The sequence below is a fragment of the Tamandua tetradactyla genome, chromosome 1 (genome assembly GCF_023851605.1).
Source record: "Tamandua tetradactyla isolate mTamTet1 chromosome 1, mTamTet1.pri, whole genome shotgun sequence".
In the NCBI taxonomy this organism is placed as follows: Eukaryota; Metazoa; Chordata; class Mammalia; order Pilosa; family Myrmecophagidae; genus Tamandua; species Tamandua tetradactyla.
Window position 1 is genome coordinate 64,906,048 of NC_135327.1, and position 21,794 is coordinate 64,927,841.

The window sequence follows — 21,794 nt, forward strand, 5'->3', positions numbered from 1 at the left end:
TAATGTCCCCCTGTCCATTTTTTGTTTTATTTATTTTTGTCTTCTCTCTTTTTTACTTTTCAGTCTAGCTAAAATCTTGTCAATTTTATTCATTTCTTCAAAGAACCAACTTTTGCTTTTGTTTTTCTATTTCATTTATTTCTGTTCTAATCTTTATTATTGATCCCTGCAGACTCAGGATGCTTGGTGCACTCAATTGTCAATCCTGAGACACTGGAATTTCTTTTTTTTTAAATTTTTAATTGAATAATATAACAAATACACAAAGCTAAGAAAGAAAAAAGCAATAGTTTTTAAAGAACTCTTCTACAAGTAGTTGCAGAACAGATCCCAGAGTTTGTCATAGGCTACCATATTGTCATTTCAGATTTTACCTTCTAGCTGTGACAGAACATTGGAGGCTAGAAAGAATATTATTTTTATATTTATATTTATATTATATATTTATATTTATATTATATTATATAAATATATTTATATTATATCATCACAGTAGACCTTTTTCTTTTTTTGTGAAAAATAACATATACACATAAAAGCAATAAATTTCAAAGCACAGCACAACAATTATTTGTAGAACAGATTTCAGAGTTTGGTATGGGCTACAATTCCACAATTTTAGGTTTTTATTTCTGGCTGCTCTAAAGTACTGTAGACTAAAATAAATATTAATAAGTGATTCAGCAATCAAACTTATTTGTTCAACCTTACCTTCTCTGTATAACTCCATCATCCCCTTTGATCTTTCCATCACCCTCTTTAGGGGTATTTGAGCTATGCCCATTCTGACTTTTTCATGTTGGAAGGGGCTGTCAATAATATGTAGAGTAAGGAAATAGAAGAAGCTGATGATGCTCTGGAGAGGCTGGACCCTCTAGGTTTCAGGACTTATCTGGTCCAGGGACCCATCTAGAGGTTGTATGTTTCTGGACAGTTACACTAGTGCATGGAAACTTTGTAGAAGCATACATATTGCCCAAGTGTTCTTTAGGATTGGCTGGAATGGTTTTGGTTGGGGGTTGGCAAGTTATGATAGATAGCAATATCTAACCAAAGCTTGCATAAGAGTGATCTTCAGAGTAGCCTCTTGACTGTATTTGAACTCTCTCAGCCACTGATACCTTATTTGTTATAATTCTTTTTCCTCCTTTTGGTCAGGATGGCATTGTTGATCCCACAGTGGCAGGGCCAGACTCATTCTTGGGAGTCATCTCTCATGCTGCCAGGGAGACTTTCATCCCTGATGTCATATCCCATGTAGGGGGGAGGGCAATGATTTCACTTGCAGACTTGGGCTTAGAGAGAGTGAGGCCACATCTGAGCAACAAAAGAGATCCTCCAGAACTAACTCTTAAGCATACCTACAGGTAGGCTAAGCTTCTCCACTATATACATAAGTTTCACAAGATGAAGCCTCAAAAGCAAGGGCATGGCCTATTGATTTGGGTATCCCTGATGTTTGACACAGTATCAGAGGATTCCCTGGTGGTAAAGTTTAATAGTTCCATATCGTTTTCTCCCATCCCTCAAGGGATTTTGACAGTACTTTTTAATTATCTACTTAATATATTCTAGGATGTATCCAGGCATTACATTAAACTATACAGGATTAAAGGCCCTCATTAATATTCTGGGCTTCCTGTGTTTCAATTGTTTAAATGAGCTATCCAGAGAGGTTGAGTTAGTTTATGTGCTACAGAAAATTTAGGTTCTGGACAAAATAAACTTTCTTTCTTTGGTCTCAAAGAGTAGGTGAGGTTCTAAAATGTAGCCAATGTGACACTAAAATTTCAAAGAGAGAAAGGGGCTTTATTTGCAGTTGTACAAGGTAAGAAGAACAGGCAATAAAATCTCAGATCTGTCCTCCTGAATTGAAGGAACTTTGGATTTTTCTGAAATTCAAACAAAGGGAGGTGAAGATAGTGAAGTTGGAATGTTAAAAGATATTGATTGATTTGTTCAGTTGGAAGCATTTAAGCACAGGGCCCCAGAGACTCCTCTTGGCAAAAGCTGGTTGGGATAAACATTGGGTTACAGATTGTAACCAAGTTGCAAATTGCTTAATTAACAGAAGATAACAAGTAAAGAGACTAAACTAAACAAAATAGGCCATTCAGGAACTGAGAAAATCTGGCTGGGGTAATACATATGGTTATAGGTTGCAGTAGAGTTATAAATAGTTCTTTTCACATGAGATAAGTAAGGAGGCTAAGCTAAAGAATTGGAAATCACTTAATTAACATGAGATAACAAGCAAAGGGACTAAGTTAAACAAAGTGGGCCATTAAGGGTTATAACGAAATGACAAAATCCTGATGGGACATATATGATAAAATAAGAGGATGTAAGCAGGGCTGGTCACCAGTTCAACTGGTCACTGTACAATTACAAGGTAAAGACTATGCAGTTGCAAAGCATAGCATCAGCATCAAAGAAACAATTTAAGTGAGTTTTAACAGTTACAGGTATTTACCTCTAGCTATTTCAAAAGGGTAACATATATCAAGGCTATCGGTTATTTGTTAATTCTCAATACTCAATTTCATTACTTCTTTCTACTTGCTTTGAATGCACTTTGTTTACTTTTTCTAGTTCCTCTGGAGTTTGATTAGGCCTCTCATTAAGTTCTTTTTTGTTTGCTTAATTTATTTGTTTCTTTCTTTGTTTTTTAATTTACATGAATTTATTTATTTAAATTTTAATTATGAAACGTAACATACACAAAAAAAAGCAATATATTTCAAAATACATTTTAATAAGTAGTTATAGAACAGATTTCAAAGTTTGGTATGGGTTACAGTTTCACAATTTCCTTCTAACTGCTCTAAGAAACTGGAGAATAAAAAGAAATATCAATGTAATGATTCAGTAGCTATAATCATTTATTAAATCCTAACTATTCTGTTGCAACTCTGCCATCTCTTTGATCCTTCTCCCAATATTTAGGGATATTAGGATTATGCCCACTCTAACTTTTTTTTGATCATCACAATTGACTTTTTTTGTGAAAAATAACATACATACAAAAAAAGCAACAGATTTCAAAGCACATCACAATTAGTTGTAGAACTGATTTCAGAGTTTGGTATGGGTCACAATTCTACAATTTTAAGTTTTTACTTCTAGTTGCTCTAAGATGCTGGAGACTAAAAGAAATACCAAAATAATGATTCAGCAATCATACTCATTTGTTAAACCCTGCCTTCTCTGTATAAGTTTACCACCACCTTTGATCTTTCTCCCACTCTTTAGGTGTATTTAGGCTATGCCCATTCTACTTGTTCATGTTGAAAGAGGCTCTCAATAATATGTGATAGGGGGTTGGAACTAGTTGATGTTCTGGAGAGGCTGGCCCCTCTGCATTTCAGAACTTATCTAGTCTAGGAACCCATATGGAGGTTGTAGGTTTCTGGAAAGTTACCCTAGTGCATGGAACTTTTGTAGAATCTTATATAATGCCCTAGGAGTTCTTTAGTATTGGCAGGAATGGTTTTGGTTGGTGTCATGGTCAGGTTCATGTGTCAGCTTGGCCAAGTGGTGGTACCTGTTTGTCTGGTTGGGCAAGTGTTGGCCTGTCTGTTGCAATGAGGACATTTCATTGAATTAGATCATGATCATGTCAGCTGCATCCACAGCTGATTTCATTTGTGATCAGCCAAAGGGGAGTGTCTTCTGCAATGAGTGATGCTTAATATAATCACGGGAAGCCTTTTAAGGAGGATTCAGAAGAGACAGGCTCTATTCCTCCTTCAGCTGGTGAGCCTCTCCTGTGGAATTTGTCCAGACCCTCCATCGGAATCATCAGCTTCACAACCTGCCCTGTGGATTTTGGATTCTGCATTCCCATGGTCATGTGAGATACTTTTATAAATTTTATATTTGCGAGTGTTCCCTATTGATTCAGTTTCTCTAGAGAACCCTAACTAATACAGTTAGTATTTGGCAGGTTATGGTAGGTAGCAATGTCTAACTGACGCTTGCATAAGCGTGACCTCCAAGCAGCTTCTCAACTCCATTTGAACTTTCTCAGTCACTGATACCTTGTTTGTTATGCTTCTTTTCCCCCTTTTGGTCAGGATGACATCGTCAATCCCTCGGTACCAGGACCAGGTTCATCCTTGAGAGTTATCTTCCACCTTGCCAGGAAGTCTTTCACCCCTAGATATCATGTCCCACCTAGGGGATGTTTGCTTGGTTTTTTGCTTTTTGCTTTTTTTTTTTTTGCATTTCAGTAATTTTATTGAAAGGTATATCCTTTAGTACCAAACATAGTAATAGTTTGTTAGGTTACTTCTGCCAACTCAAAGTTAACACTGATGTATTCAAAATATTGAAATGTGTCAGCCCTTTGGGAAAACTGAGAAGTTATCCACCAACATAGTTTACAAAAGTTAGGTATGACTTTTTAAATATTATTGTAGTTCTTTGGTTTATTTTTCAGTGTATATTTATTTATCTACAACATGATGTCAAATGTAAATATGAATTGGTTAAAGCTATTCTGGATGGACTCAGACTATACATGTGCACTGAGTTACTGTTTAACAACAGTGATTTTAACATACACCTTACATTCACATGGAAAATCCTGAAATTAACTATTTTAAGGGTGCCTATTCACTTTGTTTTTGGCATAGTATGGGCATTACTGAAAGTATATGCTTCCCTTTAAACTAAATTCTAAATAAGAAAATGATGATTTTATGAAAACAGTCCTTAGTAAAAACTTATAGAGTGTTAATTTAAGCCTGAACTTGCTTTGGTGGGGTAAAGCAAGTTTTTGGAGTGATTCTATTGTTCCAAGAGAAACTAAGTTTGTTGATGGGACTAGACTGAGGCAGTAGATTTTATATAAAAATGTTTATCATAGATATAAACATCACCTCTGTTCTAGAAAAAATATTAACAATAATTTAATGAATATGCCAGGTTTACCAGGTCTGTATTTTTGCTTTATATAAAATGCCCTCAAATTTAAATGTAATTGCCATGTAGTAGTAAATCCACATCTCTGGAATTTCCATCACTTGGCATTATGAGTACCAAGAAAACTAATACTCCCTCAAATAATGTTATGCCTGAAAAGTGCACGTGGAAGTTGGTTTTGATGTACACCTCACACTTTAAAAAAGCACACTTAAGATGACTTATAAGTAGGTTACCACTTTCAATACCTCCTAAATTGATCCAATACAGAAATCTGGATCAGTGTTAGAAATGAAGATTCACAGTGTATCTTCCCAGGCTTGTCATTAGTTTCTTATGTTTGCTGTTAGCTGATTTGTAAGCTTCACAGATAAATTCAAATCTAAACATAATTCTACTATAGCGTAATATTAAGCAGGCAGTTTTCCCACATCTGAGAACATCAGTGTTAATCTAGTTGTGATGTTTTGAGACTTCACAGCTTAAATCCCTTATAGCACTAATGAATCCATAGCTCAGGTTGTGGAAAAAGGCTTCAGAGAAAAGATATTGTTGCTGTAATAATCCAATTAAGGAACCGTTTCAGGAATTGTTGGAAGGTAGGTGATTCTGTAGTAACTATGCTTCAGTTGTCGTGCAGTATGCCCAGAAACAATCCATTTCAATGTCTGAACATTTGGTTTAGAACACTTGTTTGATGAATATTCAGCTAAGCACTTGGATACAAGCTCTTGCCAGAAGATCAAACCTCTGTCATTTATCTTGGAATGTTTCTGAACACATTCTACTCCTTGTGTTAATTCTATACACTTCTGTGCTTGGATCTCCAATGCAATGATAGACAATGCTAACACAGAAGGCTTTGCTTTAGAAAATATGATCCTGCAGTGGCATGCCTTAAGTTGAGCTTCTAGTCTTTCAAAATTAAGATTATTTCTCCTTCTACATGGCATGTTCTCTTGAATGAGTGAATAATAGAGTTGCAGGAATTGAAAGGCAGTAGTAGGTTTGACTTTCCAACACACCTTTTCCAATACAATCTTTTCCATTCTCATCAAGTCTGAAACTGAACCTACACTGGCTTATACGGATCGAGTCAGTTGCCAATGGGACTTCCTTTCCTCTTCAATTGATTTTATGGCCAAATAAAAGCAGCTCAGTCCAACACATCCAAGGTGCTTGGGCTGAACCTTCATTTTGGACAGGAATCTGTCCAGTAGATTCACTGCTAGAGAAAATGTCTCAGTATCAAAGCCAAAGAACTGAGTTAAACTTAGAAGATCTTTTACTTCAAAGTCCCTTAGGCTTGCAGTCATTCTGAAGCCATTATCATGTGCAGACTCAATTAGTCTCAAGCCACAGACCTTTGGCTGACATCTAGACTCCTGTTCCAAATGGGCATTCAGCTGGTGTGGCAGTGTCTGAGTGTCAGGACCTCTATCATCTGGATCGTAATGGCGGCTCCTCAGTGGTAACCACCCTCCCCGGGCCTGCTCACACCTCACCGCACAATATCAGATGCGAGAGGCCTACGAGCTGTGGGGACTCGAGGGCACGAGGGGAGAGGCCCAGGGAGGGGGAGCCGTCCTCAGCGGAGGTCCCTGCAGCGCCAATGAGAGGAAACCACCCGCTGCCTGGGTCAGCTCAGAGAAGAAGCTGCTTGGTTTTAATGTAAACAGTTTGAGTGACAAATTTTCCTCCTAAGACTGACATTATGGTGTCCCATAAGTTTTGATATGTCGGGTTTTCATTTTAACTCAACACAAGTTATTTCTTGATTTCCTTCTGATTTCTTCTTTGACCCATCGATTGTTTAGGAGTGTGTTATTTAGCTTCCATATATTTGTAGAGTTTACCAGCTCTCCCTCTGTTATTGATTTCTACCTTCTTTCCATTGTGATCAGAGTAGATGCCTTGTATAATTCCAATTTTTAAAAAATTTGTTGAGACTTGTTCTTGACCCCAAATATAGTCTATCATGGAGAATCCATGTGCACTTGAGAAGAATTTGCATTCTGCTATGTTGGGGTTCTGTGGAGGGCCAGCAGTAATCAATCAGGCCCAAGCAGGAGCAATCAATCAGGCCCAAGCAGGGAAAGTCCCCATAACATTGGGATGGAATGTCCCCAAGAGTTGAACAATAACCAATGTTAGGAAACTGAGGGAACGGGATGTGTTTTTGCAACAGCTAACGGCATTCCTCTGCTTCTATGATACACTTGCTTGCTAGCAACTGCAAAACCACAACATGATTTTAGCCTTTATAAGCACACCTTGAAAACCTCTGATGGCTGCTCTCTGAATCTTCCTTCTTGGAGGTTTCTGAGGCAGTTGCTGGCCGGCTAATAAAGACTCCAAATTGGCTTGCAGTTTTGAATTGTGTGGTCTCTCTTTCGGTGTGCCCCACAACAGTTCATTGTTCTGTATATAACTACTAGATCTAATTCATTTAGTATTGTTCAAGTTCTCTATTTCCTTTTTGTTCTTCTGTCTAGATGTTCTATCCAATGATAAAAGAAGTATATTAAGTTCTCCAACTATTATTGTAGAGATGTCTATCTCCCTCCCTCATTTTATTTGATCAATGTTTGCCTCATGCATTTTGTAACTAGGTGCATAAATGTTTATGACTGTTAATTCTTCTTGGTATATTGACATTTTTACTAATATATAGAGTCCTTATTTTTTTCTTGTAACAGTTTTTTACTTAAAGTCTACTTTGTATTACTATAGCTACCCTAATCATCTTTTTTTTGGTTGGGGGGGTTGCATGATATGAGAATCAAACCCAACTCTCCTGCATCTGGCCCTCTTATTGTTTCTGTTTGTATGAAATATTATTTTACATCCTTTTACATTCAATCTATTTGCATCTCTGCATCTAAGTTGAGTCTCTATAAACAATGCATAGTTGGATTATGCTTTTTTATCCATTCTGCCAGACTATGCCTTTTGATTGGGGAGTGTTTCTTGTTTGTTTGTTTGTTTGCTAAAGATGCTGGAATGCAATATACCAGAAATGGATTAACTTTTTAAAAAGGGATCTATTAAATTACAAGTTAGAATTCTAAGGCCATGGAACTTAAGACATCAAAAAGAAGATGACATCACTGAAAAAAAAAAAGGCCAATTGCATCTGGGTTCCTTGGTTACATGGGAAGGCACATGGTAGTGACTGCTGGCCCTTCTCTTCTGGGTTGGTTTCAAAATGGCTTTCTCAGTTCCTGTGGGTCCTTTGGCTTCTATTGAGGCATTTTCTTTTTCCAAGCATCTGTGCTCTCTCCAAAATGTCCCCCTCTTAAAGGACTCCAGTAAATGGATTAAGACACGCCTTGAATGGGCTAGGTCACATATCCATAAAAGCAACCTAATCAAAAGTTTCATTCCAACAATAGGTTTGAGCCCACAATATTGGATTAGAAAAACATGGCTTTTCTGAGGTCCATAACAGTTTCAAGCCACCACAGGGAGTTTAATCCATTTAAATTCAGTGTAATTATTGATAAGACAGGACTTACTTCATTTATCCTTATGTCTTACCTATTTGCCTCTCTTTTCCTTTATTGAAACTCCTTTTGTAAACAGTTGATTTTTTTGTAACTGATCTGTCCATCATTTCTGTCTGTGTATATTGTAAATACTTTTCTGTGGTACTTAGGTGTGTGGTTTCTCTTTTTTTTTTTTTTGTATGCTGTATGGCAGGGGTCATATTTCATCATTTTCCATGTGAGTATTCCCTTATTGCAGAACCATTTGTTGAATTTTTGTTTGGTTGGTTTTTCATTTGTTCATTTGGGAAGTGCATGGGCTAGGCATAGAACCCAGGTCTCCCACATGGCAGGTGAGAATTCTACTACTGAGCTACTCTTGCACCCCCTGTATTTAGGTTTTATTAAGCAATTTCAGTTTAACCTATTGTGCTGGTTGGAAAGGATGTATGTCTCCTAGAAAAGCCATGTTTTAATCAAAATCCCATTCCATAAAGGCAGAATAATCCCTATTCAATACTGTATGTAATTAGATCATCTCCCTAGAGATGTAACCCAGTCAAGAGTGGTTGTTAAACTGGATTAGGGGAGGTATGTCTCCACCCATTTGGGTGGGTCTTGATTAGTTACTGAAATCCTATAAAACAGGAAACATTTTGGAGAATGGGAGATTCAAAGAGAGCAAAGAATGCTGAAGCACCACGAAGCAGAGAGTCCACAAACCAGCGACCTTTGGAGATGAAGAAGGAAAACACCTCCCAGGGAGCTTCATGAAACTGGAAGCCAGGAGAGAAAGCTAGCAGATGACACAGTGTTCACCATGTGCCCTTCCAGCTGAGAGAGAAGCCCTGACTGTGTTCTCCATGTGCCTTCTCACTTGAGAGAAAAACCCTAAACTCATCAGCCTTCTTGAACCAAGGTATCTTTCCCTGGATGGATACCTTTGATTGGACATTTCTCTAGACTTGTTTTAATTAGGACATTTTCTTGGCCTTAGAACTGTAAACTAGCAACTTATTAAATTCCCTATTTTAAAAGCCATTCTGTTTCTGGAATATTGCATTCTGGTAGCTAGCAAATTAGAATAGATTTTGGTATTGGAGAGTGGGATGCTGCTGCTGGGTTTGCAAATACCAAACATGTTGGAATGGGTTTTTAAATGGTTAAGGGGAAGATTCTGGAAGAGTTATGAGAAGCTTGATTGAGAAGGCCTAGAATGCTTTGAAGAGACTGTTGGTAGAAATGTGGACTCTAAAGACACTTCTGATAAAGCTTTAGACAGAAATAAGGCATGTGTTATTATAGACTGGAAGGAAGATAAGCCTTGTTTTAAAATGGCAGGTAATCTGGCAAAGTTGTCTAATGGCTTTGACTGGAAGGCTGATTTGAAAAGCCATGAACTTGGATATTTAGCAGTAAAGATTTCCAAATTAAATGTTGAAAGTGCAACTTGGTTTTTCCTCACAGCTTATAATGAAATGAGACAGGAAAGTGATAAGCTGAGAACTGAACCCTTGGGTATAAAGGAACCAGTAATTGATGTCCTAGAAAATTCTGGGCTTCCAGGAGGGGAGACCCCAAAGAATGGTGCCCCATGTGAGGATTTGGCTAAATGTGAAACCAGCCAGCCATTTCAGAGAAAGCCAAGATGGGACATGGAGTTATGTGGGAAAGATTTGTGGAAATTCCTTATATCTGATGGGCATGATCCAAGGCTACTGCATAGAAAGCCAACAAGAGTGTTGTGGGACCTGTATAAACAGGGCTTCTGCCATTCTGGACTGGGGGGTTCAGAGAAGGGGTGAAGGGACACACTGGAGGAAAATAGCTTCAGAGGCAAAACCATGGAGTCTGAGGTCTGAAGTCAAGAAGCCTCAGGCCAGGAGAGCAGACCCACCTAAGCCCTTGGAGAGGGTGAATTTGCTCCAAAAGCAGAGGATGGGTCTTCCACCTCATTGCAGTGGAGGAGTCATGCCGCCTCATGCCTTGGAGAGGGTGAAGCATGTTCCTTGGGGTTTGGAGAGAGCCTGGCTGCCATCACATGCTGGGGTTGAGCATGTGTCCTGGAGATGGCAGAGAGCCCAGGTGCAGCCCCAATGTTTGGAGAGGGTGGAGCTGAAAAAAAGGTGATCTCCCCAGTGTCCCCCAAGGTTGCATTTGGAGAGAGGCAGACCTCTGTGTAGGCCCTTGGAAAGGGTAGGACTGCCGCTTTCTAAAGCCCCAAAGATGAATGACTCTTGGACTTTGAAATTTAATGGACTTTGTCCTGCAGGCTTTCGAAATTGCTTGAGTCTTGTGACTCCTGTGTTCCTTTCTCCCTATGGTAATGGGTATATGTATCCTATGAATATTCCTCCTTTGTATGTTGGCAGCAAATAACTTGTTTTGAGTTTTTTATAGGTCCAGAGCTGGAGGATAATTTTGCCTTAGAAATATCATGCCCATAACTAACTTTGATAGGAGTTTGTACATTTCTAACTTTGTATTTTATGTGTATTGCTACTGAAATGATTTAAGGATTTGTGATATTGTTATGAAATTAATGTATTTTGTATATGGGGAAAACATGTCTGTTTTAGGGTCCAGAGTGTAGAATGTGCTGGTTGGAAATGATGTATGTCCCATAGGAAAACCATATTTTAATCAAAATCCCATTCCATAAAGGCAGAATAATCCCTATTCACTATTGTATGTAATTAGATAATCTCCCTGGAGATGTAACCCAATCAAGAGTGGTTGCTAAATTGGATTAGGGGAGGCATGTTTCCACCCATTTGGGTGGGCCTTGATTAGTTACTGAAGTCCTATAAAAGGAAACATTTTGGAAAATGGGAGATTCAAAGAGAGCAGAGAATGCTGCAGCACCATGAAGCAGAGAGTCCACAAGCCAGCGACCTTTAGAGATGAAGGAAAACACCTCCAGGGGAGCTTCATGAAACTGGAAGCCAGGACAGAAAGCTAGCAGACGATGCGATGTTCGCCATATGCCCTTCCATCTGAGAGAAGCCCTGACTGTGTTCTTCATGTGCCTTCTCACTTGTGAGAGAAACCCTGAACTTCATCAGCCTTCTTGAACCAAGGTATCTTTTCCTAGATGGATACTTTTGATTGGACATTTCTCTAGACTTGTTTTAATTAGGACATTTTCTTGGCCTTAGAACTGTGAACTAGCAACTTATTAAATTCCCCATTTTAAAATCCATTCTGTTTCTGGTATATTGCATTCTGGCACTAGCAAACTAGAATACCTATTACTTCAAAAACATACCTATTGAACGTTTTTTTTTTTGGTATGCTGTATGGTGGCAGTCACATTTCATTCTTTTTCCATGTGACTATCCTGTTATTGCAGCACTGTTTCTTGAATTTTTTGTGGGGGAGGGTACATGGGATGGAAACTGAACATGGGTCTCCCACATGACAGATAAGAATTCTACCACTGAACTACCCTTGCACCCTATACCTACTTAACTATAATAGCACACACAGTCTCAGCTCCTATATCCCTCCACTTCCCCCTCTTTTTTTGTTTTTATCACATACTTCCTCCATATATTTTGCATGCCTATTACAAAGAAATATGATTATTTCTTATTCAATTGTATTCTAAATTCTATAGGAAAGAGTAGATTTATGTACTGAGGATACAGTACTATTGGGTTTTTTAATATCCTTTACTGGAGATCTTCACTTCCTCATACTGCTTCAGGCTACTATCTCCTGTTCTTTCCTTTCAAACTGAAGTTTTCCTTTAGTGTTTCCAGTAGGGCAGGTGTTTTGATGACAAACTCTCTCAGTTCTGGCTTATTTATGAATGTCTTAAACTATGTCATACCACTGCCTTCTTACCTGTATTGTTTCTGATGATGCTACTGGACAAAGGAAGTAAATTCTTTGCCCAATGTGCTCAAATGACCAATTCCTGAGACACTGGGGTTTAAAAGAGAAAACAAGTTTATTGCTAGATGTGAAGTAGAAGATAAGATGGCCCGGCAGCCCCAAATTTGTGTTCCCAAGTTTAGGGGGTTCAAGGTTTTTATGGATTCAAACAAGGGGAGATGGAGTTGTTACCATTATAACAGTAAGTGTACACTGGGCTGAGACTAGGCTAGAATAGCCATTACAATGGTAAGTATAAACAAGGGCTAGACTAGTTCACTTTCAGCAATTTTAGGTATTAATATTTTCTATGATATAGAAATTTTAAAAAATCGATATAATGATTTAGAAACCATAATTATCCCTTAAATGTTAAGTTCTTGGTTACCACTTCTCCCTCTCATTTGATGATTATCTCTCAATCTTGGGGATATCTGGGCAACAACTCTTCTAGTTTCTTCATGTTGTAAAGGATCATTCACATTAGCAGAGAGGGATGGAACTGGTTGTTGTTTTTGGAGAGACTGGTAATTCTGGGTTTTAGAGCTTATCTGGCATTGGAACAATCTGGAAGCTTTAAGTTTCTGACAAACAAACTCAATGAGTAAAACCTTTATAAAGCCCAGGGGTTCAAGGAATGCTGTTTGTCAGAGCTTGCCCTACTGTGGCAGTCTGCAATATCTGGCTGAAATGTGCCTAAGAGTAACCTCCAGAATGACCTCTCAACTAAATTTGAAATCTCATAGTCATTGAAACTCTATTTCTCACCCCCCCTTTCAGTCAATCAATCCCATGATGCCAGGAACAGGAATAATGAGAGTCATGTCCCACATTGCCATGGAGACTTACATCCTTGGGAGTCATATCCCACATAGGGGAGAGAGGTCAGAGTTTGGCATAGAGAGAGACCACATATGAATAACTAGGAATGATTCTCAGGCATTAATTATAAGTAGGCTCAGGTTTGTCGTTCCAGAAATAAGTTTCATAAGGTCAAACCTCTAGATTGTGGGCTTGGCTCATTAAATTAAGAACCCTTATTGCTTAAGAGAATATCAGGAGAAACAAATGCTGGATAAAATTCAGAGAAAGAGATGTACCTATTTACTGTCAGTAGGAAAATTGAGAAGTGCAGCTTCTTGGAGGACAGTGTGGTGGTTCCACAGGAGGCTAGGGGTGGGGTTGCCATATGATCCTGAACCCCCACTGCTCAGTATATACCTAAAGGAATTGAGTGTGGAGACAAGAATGGATATTTGCTCACTGGTACTTATGGCAGCAGTGTTCTTGATCCACAATGGATGGAGGTGGCCTAAGGATACCTGAGAAATGGAATGGGGAACTATGATGTATGCAGAAAATAGCTACTGAGTGGCCACAAAAAGGAATGAAGATTGGAAGCATGCAACTAGGTGAATGAACCTTAGGGACTATTGTTGAATGGAATGTCAGGAGCAAAAAGACAAGTATTATCATGTCTCAATCATATGGACTAACTATATTCTAAAAACTCAGTGAACTAAAATTGAGAGCATGGGTTATCAGGTTGGGGCCTATTGTAAAGGGTCCTGGATTGTAAGCTCTTACAGTAGTCACATATATTCAGGAGGTGTAACTGTTAATTCTAAATTCTGAGATACTAAGCTATTTGTATATAAGATGATTGTTTCCAGAAACTTTGAGTATTTATGTGACACCTGAGGCTCAGAGCAAGAGCTCCAAAGCTATGAAAGTCAGCAGTACCCCATACAGGAACTGTTTAAAAAGTTGAAAAAGTGATCAGACATTGACTAGAGATATGAAGGAAGCTGATCTGGATACAATTATGGTATATCAGAATACCTGGCAAAAGATGATAGCATCTATATTTTAGAACTTCAACTTCTGTGAGACTAAAGGGAGAGCTGTTTATTGGGTGCAAAACTTATATTTTGGGTAGTACATTTCCTAATTTAACTTGTATGTTCAATTTAGTTGAACACCATAAGTACATGAAATCTTGAATAGGGCGTGAGATTTTTTTGGTTTGTCCAGAATAGTGTGATACCCCAATAAATCCCAGAATAATTTGGACAATGAATAAAGAAGTATTTGCAAACTCCCATTGCGGAACTGGAGAAAAAGGAAGAGATGTTCACTTTCCCCATTTGGAGAATTTCTGATATTCTCACAAGCAGTGGGGACAACCAAATGAATAGTACCAGCTCTAGATCTTGGGATTTGTCCCTATGAACATTCCTGCAAAGATTATTCTAAGCCTACTTAAAATTAGGCCAAGAGACACCCCCCCCCCCCCAGAGACCCTCTTTTGTTTTCAAATGTGGCTTCTCTTACTATACCAACTTGGCAGGTGAACTCACTGCTCTCCTTCCTACGTGGGACATGATTCCTAGGAGTATAAATCTCCCTGGCAACATGGGACAGAAATCTCAGGATGAACCAGGACCTGGCATCAAGGGATTGAGAAAACTTCTTGACCATAAGGGGTGTTATGGTCAGGTTCATGTGTCAACTTGGTGAGGTGGTGGTACCTGGTTGCCTGGTTGGGCAAGTGCTGGCTGGTGTCTGTTGCTATGAGCACATTTCAGGAACTTAAATCATGACCACATTGGTGGCATCCACAGCTGACTGCATTTACAATCAGCTAAGGGGAGTGTCTTCTATAGTGAGTGATGTTTAATCTAAACACCAGAAGGTTTTTAAGGAGGATTCAGAAGAGACCATTACTCTTCCTGCTTCAGCCTACAAACCTCTCGTGATATTTCATTGAGGACGTTCATTGGAGCTGCTAGCTCATAGCCTGCCCTAAAGACCTTGGGCTCTACATCCCCACAGTTATGTAAGACACTTTTATAAATTTTATATTTACAGATATCTCCTGCTGATTCTGTTTCTCTTGAGAACCCTAGCTAATACAAGGAGGAAAAGAGAAATGAGACAAAATAAAGTTTCAGTGGTTGAGAGATTTAAAAAAGACTTGAGAGGTTATTTGGGATGTTATTCTTATACATTATACAGATATCTCTTTTTAGTTTATGGTGTATTGGAGTGGGTGGAAGGAAGTACCTGAAACACTTGAGCTGTGTTCTAGTAGCCTTGATTCTTGAAGATGATTGTAAAAAGATATAACATTTACAATGTGACTATGTAATTGTGAAAATCTTGTATCTGATGCTCCTTTTATCCAGGGTATGGACAGATGGTTAAAAATATGGATAAAAATTAAATAACAGTGGGGACAAAGGGTAAAATAAATCAGGTAGATGGGAATACTAGTGGTCAATGAGAGGGAGGGGTGAGGTGTATGGTATGTATGAGTTTTCTCTTTTTTCTTTTTATTTCTTTTTCTGGAGTGAGGCAATTGTTCTAAAAAGCAATTATGGTGATGAGTACACAACTATGTCATGATTTTGCAAGTCACTGATTATACACCATGTATGGAATGTACATGTGTGAAGATTTCTCAGTAAAAATATTTTTTATAAAAGAGGATATTTAGGAATTCTCTAGGTGGAGAAGTTTAATAGTTTTACTTTTTAAATTCCATGTCAAATTAAGCTGAATTATGTTATCTAAATAAACTGACCAGACAGGTTAAACTAGGTAGTGTGCCACAGAAAATTTAAATTTTGGACAAGTGAAACAATTCTTCTTTTGGTCTTTCATGGAAGTTTTAAAATACGGATATTGTTATTTTTTACCCTGTTTTCTGATTTATCTTAGTCTAAATGAAATCAGTTTCAGTGCCAGTTTGAATATGTTGTGTGTCCCAGAAAAGCCAAGTTCTTTAATCCTCATTCAGTATAGCTGGGTGGGATCTTTTTTATTGTTTCCATTGAGATATGACCCACCCAATGGTGGGTGGTAATTTTTTAGTTTAACTACCTCGTTTAACGTGTCTGGTCAGTTTATTTAGATAACATAATTCAGCTTAATTTGACATGAGAAACCTTCATGGATGGTTTCCATGGAGATGCATCTCCACCCATTCAAGGTGGGGTTTGCTTACTGGAGCCCTTTAGAAGGGAACCATCTTGGAAAAAGCTTTAGAGCCCACACAACGAGACACCTTTGGAGATGAAGAAGGAAAACATAACTAAGGAAACTCCTGAAACAAGAAACCAGGAGAAAAAGCTAGCAGAGTTTGCCATGTACCCTCCCAGCTGAGAGAGAAACACCAGACTTCATCAGCCTTTCTTGAGTGAAGGTAACCTCTTGTTGTACCTTAATTTGGACATTTTCATGGCCTTGCCTTGATTTGGAAATCTTCATAGTCTTAGAACTGTAAACTTGCAACTTTATAAATTCACCTTCTTAAAAGCTATTCTGGTTCTGGTATATCACATTCCAGCAGCTTGCAATCTAGAACAATTTCATTCACATTCTTAGTCAAATTCTGATTTCCTTTTCATTTTTTAAACAACATTGTTTGTAGTAATGTTGACAATCAGAGATCTAGAATTCTAATTTTGAGTCTCAGGTGTCACACAGATACTTAAAGTTCCAGGTAGACAAAGAGCAAAGCATCTCAGAATTTAGAAATAACAGTTAAACTTCAAAAGTAAGTGTGACTACAGTAAGAGCTTACAATTTAAGCCTTAATTTTCTTATAAACATTTTTTAATGATGGTACTTTCAGAAATAAAAACATTTGATAGTCACCTTGTACTGGCAATATCACAGGTTTTGTTCTGTTTCACCTTTGCACATTTACCAAAGTTGTGTTGATTAACAGGTGGAATATAATTTATGTATCTGTACTGCCAGTCTTTTAAGGTCTCTCATTGTTGTAGATGAAACTTTGACCTATAACTGGCCACATATACTTTTAGAGAAATATAACAGCTAAGCAATGTCAATGACAAGTAAATTTGGCTGTTTCCATGATTTGTAGACATTTTCTAAGAATAACTAAAACCATGACTAACAATATCATATTGTTATTTAATATCATACATATACAATGAGAACATTTCTAGTTTTTAAGAATTTTTATACCATCTCTAAATATAAGGATAATATTTTACCCATACAAATTTAGCTAAAAGAATGATAGAAAAGGCTTTTTAATTTAATACTTCCCAAACACTTCTTATGTAATATGTTACACGATTTTAGCACTTCAACTTTACAAAGTGAAAGACCAAATCTTTGTAACAGTAACAGTTTTTCTTTAAAAGTGAGAATTCTTGTTTTCTGAAATAAAGGATGATAAGCCCAAGTAAAATTAACAGAGATATTCTGATATAAAATCTTTTTCTTCTAGACAGAGTCCTTGGTTGGTTAAGAAAACTTTTTATAACTTTCATTAACAGCAGGCTAACAATTCATATTATTTTAACAGAGAGCAAAGTAAACTTCAGTTTTATATGAATACATGGTGTTCTAGTTTGCTAGCTGCTGGAATACAATATACCAGAAGCAGAATGTCTTTTAAAATGGGGATTTTAATAAGTTACTAGTTTACAATTCTAAGACCAAGAAAATATTCCAATTAAAGCAAGTCCATAGATGGGCGGGCCGCGGTGGCTCAGCGGGCAAAGTGCTTGCCTGCTATGCCGGAGGACCTCGGTTCGATTCCCGGCCCCACCCCATGTAACAAAAACGGAGAAACAGAATACAATAAAACAAGAAAATGTTTAAAAATGTTTCCCTTTCTTCCTTCCTTCCTTCCTTCTATCCTTCCTTCCTTCTCTCTGTCTTTCCTTTAAAAAAAAAAAAAAAAAAAAAAAAAAAGCAAGTCCATAGAAATGTCTAATCTAAGGAATACAGGGAAAGATAGCTTGATTCAAGAAGGCTGATGAAGTTCAGGGTTTCTCTCTCAAGTGAGAAGGCACATGGAGAACACAGTCAGGGCTTATCTTCAGCTGGAGGGGCACATGGTGAACACTGTGTCATCTGCTAGCTTTGTCTCCTGGCTTCCTGTTTCATGAAGCTCCCCGGGAGGCATTTTCCTTCTTTATCCCCAGAGGTCAATGACTGGTAGATGCTCCTTCTCATGGCTGCATCATTCTGCTCTCTCAGAATCTCTCAAATTTTCCAAAATGTTTCCTCTTTTATAGGATTCCAGTAAACTAAGCAAGACCCACCCAAATGGGTGCAGATGCTCCTCCACCTAATCCAGCTTCACAACCACTCTTGATTAAATCACATCTCCAGGGAGATTTCTAATTACAGTTTCAAACATACAATACTGAATATGGATTAGAAGAAACAGCTGCCTTTACGAAATAGGATTAGGATTAAAACATGGCTTTTCTAGGGTACATACATCATTTAAGACCAGCACATGTGGTTTGACACAAAAGCTTTTTTTTCTTAAGGTTATAGACAGGCTTATCAACTTCAGGTCAGCATTGATTGTGACAGACTAGAATTCACTTTTGTAAACCTTCCACAGTATTCCAAATCCTTCAAGGTTTGTTGTCAGATACGAAGAAAATTCACTTTAATAAAAAAAAAAAATGACTGCATTAGTATGGAAAATAATAAAAATACTATCCATCCCACCTACAGTTTTTCTTTATCCAGACTGCATATAATCTTAGAAGTAAACTTGATAACAAATTTACAAACCTTTTTGAACATCTATACTTCCTTCCAATAAGAGTATTCATGCAGATGAGAAGAGACAGAGATTCTACAAAATAATGGGAGAAGGAAGAAATTTATTCTTAAGTTTGGAACACAGCCAGGCATTTAAATAATTTATACTCACAACACACAAATGATGACTTTACAATATGTCTAAAATTTAGATTTATATCCAGAAAAACCTCAAATTTTTCTCAACATTATTCCCAAGTGCTAAACAATACCAGGAATATGTTAGCTCACAAAATTAAGTTATGGCTTCTTAAAAAACTAGTTCAGAGCTCTATTTCTCCAATACTACTTTTTTATTTATTAGATCTTCTTTGATTTTTTTTAGTAATGGTATGTAGTTTACTGTGTACAAGGCTTTTGTGTCCCTAGTTAAGTTCATTCCTAGATAGTTGATTCTTTTAGTTGCTATTTTGAATACAATTGTTTCCTTAGTTAGGACATTGCTTGGTATAGAAACATTACTGTTTTTTGCACATTAATTTTATATCCAACCACTTTGCTGAATTTGTTTATTAGCTCAAGTAACTTTGCTGTATATTCCTCAGAATCTTCCAAGAATAGTATTATGTTATCTGCAAATAATGAAAGTTTCACTTCTTCCTTTACAATTTGGATGTCTTTTATTTCTTTTTCCTGCCTGATTGCTCTAGCTAGAACTTCTAGTACAATGTTGAATAGTAGTGACAGAGAGCATCCTGGTCTCATCCCCAATCTTAGAGGAAAAGCTTTCAGTCTCTCTCCATTGAGGATGGTGCTGGCTGTGGGTTTGTCATATACACCCTGGCTAGAACTTACAGCACAATGTTGAATAACAATGGTGACAGTGGGCATCCTTGTCTTGTACCTAATCATAGAAGGAAAGCTTTCAGTCTTTCTCCACTGAGGATGATGGGTTTTTCATACAGTGCCTTTATCATGTTGAGGAAATTTCCACCTATTCTTATCCTTTGAAGTGTTTTCATCAAGAAAGGATGTTGAATTTTGTCAAAGGCTTTTTCTGCATCGATAGAGATGACTGATTTTTGTTTTTCTGCTTTGATTTGTTGATGTAGTGTATTACATTAATTGATTTTCTTACATTGAATCATCCTTGCATACCTAATAAATCCTATTTGATTATAATGTATAATTCTTTATATGTGCTCCTGGAATCAATTTGCAAGTATTTTGTTGAGGATTTTTGCATCTAAATTCATTAGAGAGATTGGTCTGTAATTTTATTTACTTGTCGTATCTTTGTCTGGCTTTGGTATTAGGGTGATGTTGGCTTCATAGAATGAATCAGGAAAATTTCCCTCCTCTTCAAATTTTTTGAAGAGTTTGAGCAAGATTGGTACTAATTCTTTCTTGAATGCTTGGTAGAATTCACATGTAAAGCCATCTGGTTCAGGACTTTTCTTTCTTGGAAACTTCTTGATAACTGACTCAATCTCTTTATTTGTGATTGGTTTGTTGAGGTCTTCTATTTCTTCTTGAGTCAATGTTGGTTATTCATGTCTTTTTAGGAAGCTGTCCATTTCATCCATGTTGTCTAGCTTATTAGCATATTGCTGCTTGTAGTGTCCTCTCATTACCTCCTTTATTTCTGTAGGGTCAGTGGTTATGTCTCCTTTTCCATTTCTGATTTTATTTATTTGCATTCTCTCTCTCTCTCTCTCTTCCCCTCCCCCCCTCCCCACCCCCTCATCAACCTAGCTAAGGTCCATCGATTTTATCAGAGAACAAACTTCTGGTTTTGTTAATTTTCTCAATTGTTTTCACATTCTCAATTTCATTTATTTCTGTTCTAATCTTTGTTATTGCTTTCCTTTTGTTTGCTTTGGGGTTACTTTGCTGTTCTTTCTTTAATTCTTCCAAGTAAACAGTTAATTCCTCAATTTTTGCTGTTTATTTTTTTATATAGGTATTTAAGGCAATAAATTTCCCTCTTAGCAATCCCTTTGCTGCATCCCATAAATTTTAATATGTTGTGTTTTCATTTTAATTTGCTTTGAGATATTTACTGATATTTCTTGTAGTTTCTTCCTTGACTCACTTGTTTAAGAATGTGTTGTTTAGCCTCCATATATTTGTGAATTTTCTGGCCCTCTACCTGTTATTGATTTACAACTTCACTCCACTATGATCCAGGAAAGTGTTTTGTATTATTTTAATCACTTTAAATTTATTGAGACTTGCTTTGTGACCTAGCATCTGGTCTAGCCTTGAAAATGACCCATGAGCACTTGAGAAAAATGTGTATCCTACTGTTGTAGGGTGTAATGTTCAGTAAATATTTGTTAAGTCTGGTTCATTTACATATTCAATTCTCTGTTTCTTTGCTGATCCTCTGACTAGATGTTCTATCCAATGATGAGAGCAGGGAATTGAAGTCTCCAGCTATTATGATAGAGGTGTCCATTTTTCCCTTCAGTGGTATCAGTGTTTGCCTCATGTACTTTGGAGCACTCTAGCTTGGTATGTTAATATTTATGACTGTTATATCTTCTAGTTGAATTGTTCCTTTTATTAATACATAGTGCCCTTCTTTGTCTCTTTTAATTGCTTTACATTTGAAGTCTAATTTGTCCAATATTAGTATAGCTACTCCTGTTCTTTGCTGATTGTTATTTGCATGAAATATATTTTCCCAACCTTTCATTTCAACCTATTTTATCCTTGGGACTAAAATAAGTCTCCTGTAGACAGCATATAGATGGGTCCTGTTTTTAAATCCATTCTACCAGTCTATTTCTTTTGATTGCAGAGTTTAATTCACTAACATTTAATATTATTACTGTAAAGGCAGTACTTCTACCACTTTGTCTTTTGGATTTTTATGTCATATCTATTTTTTTTCTCTTTTTACCTGTAATGATTGTCTTCATTTCTACATTTTTCTCCAGATCTCTCTCT

General features: G+C 37.2%; 1 long non-coding RNA gene and 1 pseudogene across 1 annotated transcript in view; both read right to left on the reverse strand.

Moving 5' to 3' along the window:
* The window catches only part of LOC143684736 (uncharacterized), a 62,981-nt gene that overhangs the window by 20,147 nt on the left and 21,040 nt on the right, over positions 1–21,794 (reverse strand). The window contains exon 2 of the long non-coding RNA XR_013176135.1: positions 18,870–18,933. This is a non-coding gene — a long non-coding RNA (uncharacterized LOC143684736). The remainder of the gene's footprint in view (positions 1–18,869; positions 18,934–21,794) is intronic.
* LOC143684728 (cyclin-G1 pseudogene) lies at positions 5,392–6,276 on the reverse strand (annotated as a pseudogene).